Consider the following 7,288-nt stretch of genomic DNA (forward strand, 5'->3'; position numbering starts at 1 on the left):
TATTTATTCGACAGAGATAGAGACAGCCAGCGAGAGAGGGAACACAAGCAGGGGGAGTGGGAGAGGAAGAAGCAGGCTCATAGCAGAGGAGCCTGATGTGGGGCTCGATCCCATAACTCCAGGATCATGCCCTGAGCCGAAGGCAGACGCCCAACCGCTGTGCCACCCAGGCGCCCCTCACATAGCTTTTTAAAAGAATTTTTTTCATGTAATCCTTAGAAACAGAAAAATAACAGTCTCTCCTTCTCCTTTCTGTCTCCTTTCTGCTCATCTACTACCACACTCACAACACTTCTGACAACAGATGTGTGGGGCTTTTCCCCCACCAAGCAATTCTCTGTGACACCAGCTGGGTATTTCACAATTTAACCCACTGACACTGTCTGCCCGGAGATAGCTTCAGATCCCACAGGTTAAAGGTTTGTCCCATGAGACTGCTCCCTACTTCAGATGCCAACTATAAGTAGGAGGTCCCCAGGTTACTCACAACTTCTGCCCACTTGGCTGCAACTCAGAGGTCCACACTACTCCATCTTGGGTTTCACTGATTTGCTGGAGCAGCCCACAGATCTCAAGGAAACACTTATGTTTACCAGTTTACCATATAATAATGGATATGACAAAAGATACAGATGAACAGCCAGAAGAAGACATATGTAGAGTGAGGTCTGAAAGCCTCTTGAGTGAAGGAGCTTCTGGCCCCATGGAATTGGGGTGCATCAGCCTCCTGGTATGTGGATGTGTTCACCAACCTGGAAGCTCTCTGACCCCATATTATTGAGATTTTATGGAGGTTTCCTCACATAAGCGTGAAGAATTACTAACTCCATTTCCAGCTCCTCTCCTCTGGATGTTGGAGTGTAGGACTGAAAGTTCCAAGCTCCTAATCATGTCTTGGTCTTTCTGGTGACCATCTTCCACCCAGGAGCCATTCAGGAGTCCACCCAGAGTCTTCTCATTAGAAAACAGGATGCTTGTAGTGCTTTTATCACTTGGGAATTTGTGAGGGTTTTAGAAGCTCTGTGTCAGAGACTGGGGGTGAATACCACATACATATTTCTCCTTATAAATCACAATATAACAATCCTACAGTTATTTAGAAACAAGTGTATGTCCATGTGCCACTTAATTCTCAGCATTAAGTAGGTTCTTGACACCTAGCAGGAATTCCAGTTTTTGAGGAAGGCAGGGAGGAAGGGGGAAAGATATCTCCTAAATTCAAGCAATCCAGATTATACCAAGAGATAGGCATTCATTCAGCTGAGTGGTCAGAACGTCTGCAAGGCCAAGATTTCAGAGTTACTCAGAAATTTTATACTATGAGCCAGAGCCAGAGATCCATGTTCATGATAGTAAAGAAAGAAAAGTTTGGCATTCCTATTAGATCCATTATATAAGTGAAATAGATGGGAAATACATCTTCAAACACCAAAGTAAGAAGGCAAGGTAAACCCACAAGAGAATGCTCCTCCTCTTTATTAGATCAAATGTCATTTTTAAATGTTTAGCTGCAAATACCTGCCAAGACCTGCCTTAAGCCTATTTGGACACCAAGGACAAATTGCTAACTGAAGATTTATTTACATTACTGAGTTAAGCTCAAGATGATTTATCTAAGCTCAAAATAATGAAGATTATAGTAAAAGCCAGGATATGTATTTCCAAAATATTCCAAGTGCGTTAGTACAATCTTAAATTTCAGAAGAAGAGAAGTTTAAGAATAGAAATTAAACTATCTTTTCACTGTGGTCTTTAGTAGAAAAACTGGTATATATTTTTTTATCATATATAATCATTTATATCCTATAGTTAGCTCATGACAAAGCAACCATTGCTGTCCATTTCCATGTTATTCATGTATTATTTTATCCCTTGTTTAAACCTTTGCTCTCCTTCTGTGCTCACCATCTTAGTTCCCACATTCCACTTAGCAGATTTCAGTCATGAATTTTCACAGAAGACCATACTGAACTCTTTAAAGTTAGGTAAAATCATGAAATTTTGTCACTTTTCTCCCCTTAATCTTCTCAAATAAACCCTGTGTCTTGATACACTGTTTCTCAGCAAAACTTTCTTGTAGCCCACATAACAAACAATGGTTACACATTCTCACTGTAGAATTTAAAATATATTCATCAGAAAATTTAACTTAGACAGTAACCTCTTAGAGGTATTATTATCTTATTTCAGCATAAGAAACAGTGTAATTTTAATATTTCACTAAGGCATTTATATACAGAAAAATAATCAGATTCTAACACCAGTTGATTCTCTTCTCATTCTTTATTTCTACACATTATAAAGTCCTAATTCAAACTACTGATGATCAGAAATATCATCAAGTGTTTTGTGATTGTAACAGATTATAGTGGATATTCCAATGAAAATTGGACCCAGAAGCTACAGAGATTTTCACTGATGGGCAGTTTGATTTTCAGATGCTAATTACATGAATATTTTGTCTTCAAAGGCTTTATATTTCAATGTGAAGATAGTAGCTTTGGGGTGTGGTTTTGGATGTGATATTAACAGTGCAGCATTATTTCTGTTGCCTAAAAGCAAGCAAAAATCATCATGAGTAGTCAGACTTTTTTTTTTAAAGATTATTTATTTATTTATTTGACAGAGACAGCCAGCGAGAGAGGGAACACAAGCAGGGGGAGTGGTAGAGGAAGAAGCAGGCTCCCAGCGGAGCAGCCCCATGTGGGACTCGATCCCAGAACGCCGGGATCACACCCTGAGCCGAAGGCAGACACCTAACAACTGCGCTACCCAAGCGCCCGGAGTAGTCAGACTTTTAGTGGTCAAGTTGTTTTACACCTAAGTTCAGCTCTTTCAAAAGACCATGGTATCTAAACCTCTCAATAAGTATCATGTTTGTTCAATTAAGAAATGCTATTTGAGATCTTATATAAATCATTCAAAATCATAGCAATGTCTTTCTTGGCCTTATCAAGGCCATGAGATAACACATCTCATTTCTTATTTCAGAATGAACACATTTGCCCATGACAGAATCCCTCATGGAGGGGAAACAATTTAGTACTTGCCGCTGTGGTGGTTGAAAAGGGAAGATGAAATACAAAAATGCATCAATTAAAACTGAGTAACAACTTTATAAAAATAGTATGTACACAGGCCTGGGCCCCACTTGTGTGAACTGCTATAATGGAAGTTAAAGGGGAAAAAAAATCACAGGAAAAGGTGCAAAGACATCACAAGAAAAAAACCAGATTTCATAAAAACAATGATTCTGGTTCGTTAAAGACATTTCCAAGGAAAGTTGTCAAGGAAGGTGGACCTAAAATCACATCTAAGAACTTTGAAAAATTGCCACAAGACCTGGGGGAAAAGGTGTAAAGCAGTTCAAAAATAAGCAGCAAGGGGGTAAAATACCAAAGAACAAATTTCAGAAGGCCAGTAAATTCAACAGGAAGAGAAAATTCCAGGTGGACGGTAAAAGTGATAAGTCACAGCCAAGAAACCTAAATGGGATGACTTCAAAGAACTAGAGCAAAACAGGCAACTCAGTAACAAAACCAACTGACGTTGTTTGGGCAAAGCAGATTTGGGAGATCTTAAGAAGAAAAGACCGTGACAAAGAAAAGAGTGAAAATGATGAGTGATTTGCAGATGTTGATTAAAGGGAAAATTAAAACTATCACATTTGGGCATGGATTCAACTCGTGTGATCCAGTTTTGCATTCAGTATGGTAATGAAGAATGGAGAAAACAGGCTTTTAAAGAACTGTGAGATGATGTAGTGTCCAATTAAATAAAGCTAATTACTCCAGCAATATTGTTAAATTATTCATCATGTAAGGGAGTAAACCATAGATTGCAGAGATAATGAGACGTTTTAAAGGCCACATGAGGAAGATGCTCCGGCTAGCAGAAGATTCGGCCATTGAGGAGTACGAGCACAATGACAAAGCCATCTTGGAGCACAGGAACATGCTGACGGAGGAGCTGTAGGGGAACACATTTCATTCAGCTTTACGAGTCAGTAGATCACCAAACCCTGGACAAAGTACTAACACTTTGGTACAGCCAGAAAAACTAGAGCTTATCATGGATGAAACGAAGCAGATTCTAATTCCAATGGCCCCAAAGGAAGCTGTGATTAAGCACTCATTGATGCACAAAGTATTCTTGGACTTTTTTTTTTAACCTATGCACCCACAAAGCTGAGTTCAGAAATGATTGAAACATCTGGGAAGCAGTGACTTACCTGGCGCACACACACGATGGTGCTAGAGTGGCCATGCACTGCCCTTGGCATGGCACACCTAAGGATTTGAAAGTGTGAAAACGACCGAAGGCTTACATTGAAAAGGTGACTAATGGCCGGAACTCCCATTTGGTCTTACTGGTGGCATTTGATTGTATGGATGATACTAAGCTTGTGAGGTGGATAATCATATCAGAAATTATTAGTTCCTCGTCTAACATAGTAAATGGCAAATATGGAAGTTGTATTTACTAAGTCCCAGAGATCCTGCACATACGGTGCAAGAGCTCATTAAGGTTCTACAGAAAGGAGATGGCAATGCACACAGTGCCACTGGAGACAGCCTGTCATGAATGCCACTGCCAGCTTGGCAGCTGCAGAGCTCCATCCAGGTGGCAAGGATGGAGAGTTTCACATCCCAGAACATCCTGTGGGACATCTAGTCCTGAAGTGGTTAATAGTACAAGATGAGAAGATGGAGGAAGTGAAAGAGAAGGTTGTTTTGCAAAAACACTTGTAGAGCATATTGGTATGAAGAACCTGAAATCCTGGGCTAGTGTAAACGGAGGTGCCACTATTCTTTGTAGCCTTCTGCAGAGTTCTGATCAAGAGGTGGCACATGAAGTCAAGGCTGGACTGAAAGGTCTCATTTCCACACTGGAGAAAAACAAAAACACCAGCAAAGGAAGAGAAATGCTACTTGAAAAACTGGCCGCATCCTGGACACAGTTAAGAACAAGATAGGTCATTTTTCCTGTTCTCTTTTCCCTGTGTGGAAAAGAAGGGCTCAGGTCCACCTTCCTGGGAATCTGGATGTTCTGTATATATGTACCTTCTTTGTATAAAAGTCTATTTATGAAACAGTTCCTAAAAATATAATATGTACACATATTCATATTTTTCAAAAGACTAAGAAAAAATTAAACAGTGTTAACAATGGATACATTTATTGGAAGTTTTATTTTCTCCTTTATACATTTTATATGTGAAAAATTGTCTACCAGGAATATGTATAATTTTATAATCTTTAAAAAGAAAAAAGACATACAAATAAGAAAGAAAATCCACAATAGGAAAACATTTTTGGGTGTCTAGAGTAACAGGTGGCAAATTACTGGCCAAGGGGCCAAGGGGTCCCATCGTGTTTATGGCAGATTTTCATTATCATACATAAAGTCTTTGAGACATAATTTCTCCATTATACCATTGTCTTTTTGTAGCACCAACAATTAGCAACAATCTAAGGTATTTTATTGCCTTCCCCTCAAATAAATAATGGTCAGCCTCTTTCCTAAACCATTAAAACCAAACATTTCAGCATGCATATGAATTAGTTGTATATAACGTCTGTAAAAAAAATTAATTAAACAAAACAATGAAAACAAAACCAAAAACCCCAGAAGCTATTGTGAATACCTGGTAAGGGAGAACAATAGGAAGTTGAGGATAAGTGGGGATACTTGCATATGCATTGAATGCAGGCTTGGACATTAGTATCTAAAAAAGACACTATGACAAATCATCAGGGAAAGGGAATTCTGAATGCCAGCAGCAGATGGAAACCAATATATACTGCACAATATACATTTGAAGGTAGAATTCATAGGGGAGGGGGGCAAACTGTGGCTCATTTCATCTGGTCCCTTGAATTTAACTGGAAATTTATCAAACCATTCTGAACACACACGAATTCAACTTGAGATGTAAGAAGATTTATCTGGATCTCCACAAGCAGAAAAATGACTACTTTTTTCGAGGTAGGAGGTGTGGAACCTTGAATCTTCTGGGAATATATCCAAAGATAAGCAGAGGGGAGAGGGAGCCTCCATAAGTCGGCTGCTGGAAAGTGATAAAACACTGGAGCAAAGAAATTGAGACCCTTGGAAATCTACTCTAGTGACAGGCATCCCCTTCTGCAAAGGGCACAGAGGGCAAGTAAGGCAGAATCCTGGGAGGATCATTATGGTCTCAGGATTCCAGGATACTCAGAAAGAATGGGGTTAGCCCAAACTGATGGAGTGCCCAGGCACTAGAGTGGGGAGACTGGTTGTGGTCAGAGGGGACTTTCAGCTCCAGACACCATAAACCTAGAGCGGAGCCGGTAGGGAGACTGCCCTCTGCCTGACCACCCTGAAAAAGACTAGAAAGTGCAGGCTGTCTAACATCCAGGGGAGATATAGAACTCCTTGTTCCCCTGACATGGACAGCTCTCAGGGCGGTGCGGCCCATGAGAAGATGCTGGGGCAGCCCCACCGTGACCCAGGGGCTGTGGAGTGAGCCCACCCAGGGTACATGGGTGAGCCCATGGCCACTGACAAGTGTGGAGTCACAAGGCGCAGAGGCATTTTCGGGTTCCCGTGGCTCCCCTGGGAGAGGTGAGGCAGGCACGAATTGCCTGAGTCTCTAGAGTCTGATACACACAGAGGTGGAGATGGATTGACCTGAGGATTTGCTGGGGGTGGGGGGGATGCTACATTGCAGTTCTGGGCTGGAGATTCCCGTATGGCCATGTTTGCTCTGGCCCTCTAAAGAGAAGCAGAAAGATGCTGGGGAACAAAAGCCATGCAGCCAACTAGTTCACATTAAGTCCATCCCCCTGACAAGGGGTGGGGCAACTCCACCCAGGCAAAGACACCTGAGAAGCCCAGCAGCAGACCCTTCCCCCAGACGACAGACTGGAAGAACAGGTGAATGATAAGCTTATTTCCAACAGGACCATAAAACACCAACACCAGGGGAAAATAATATAAGGAGCTCCAGATGTTCCCTCATGACTCATTTATACTTCAGGCTACATTTTACATTTCTTTTTTAGTTTCTTTTCTTTTTTTATCCTTTTTCTTCTTCTTTCTTCTTCTTCTTCTTTTCCTTCTTCTGCTTCTTCTTTCTTTCTTTTTCTTTTATTTTATTATTATATTATGTTAGTCACCATACAGTACATGCCCGGATTCCGATGCAAAGTTCGATGCTTCATTAGTTGCGTATAACACCCAGTGCACCATGCAATACGTGCCCTCCTTACTACCCATCACCAGTCTATCCCATTCCCCCACCCCC

General features: G+C 41.0%; 1 pseudogene; it reads left to right on the top strand.

Moving 5' to 3' along the window:
- The first annotated feature begins 3,168 nt into the window (after positions 1–3,168).
- On the top strand, positions 3,169–4,975 carry LOC100469294 (annotated as a pseudogene).
- The last annotated feature ends 2,313 nt before the right edge of the window (positions 4,976–7,288 follow it).

Source organism: Ailuropoda melanoleuca, chromosome 14 (genome assembly GCF_002007445.2).
Source record: "Ailuropoda melanoleuca isolate Jingjing chromosome 14, ASM200744v2, whole genome shotgun sequence".
Lineage (NCBI taxonomy): Eukaryota > Metazoa > Chordata > Mammalia > Carnivora > Ursidae > Ailuropoda > Ailuropoda melanoleuca.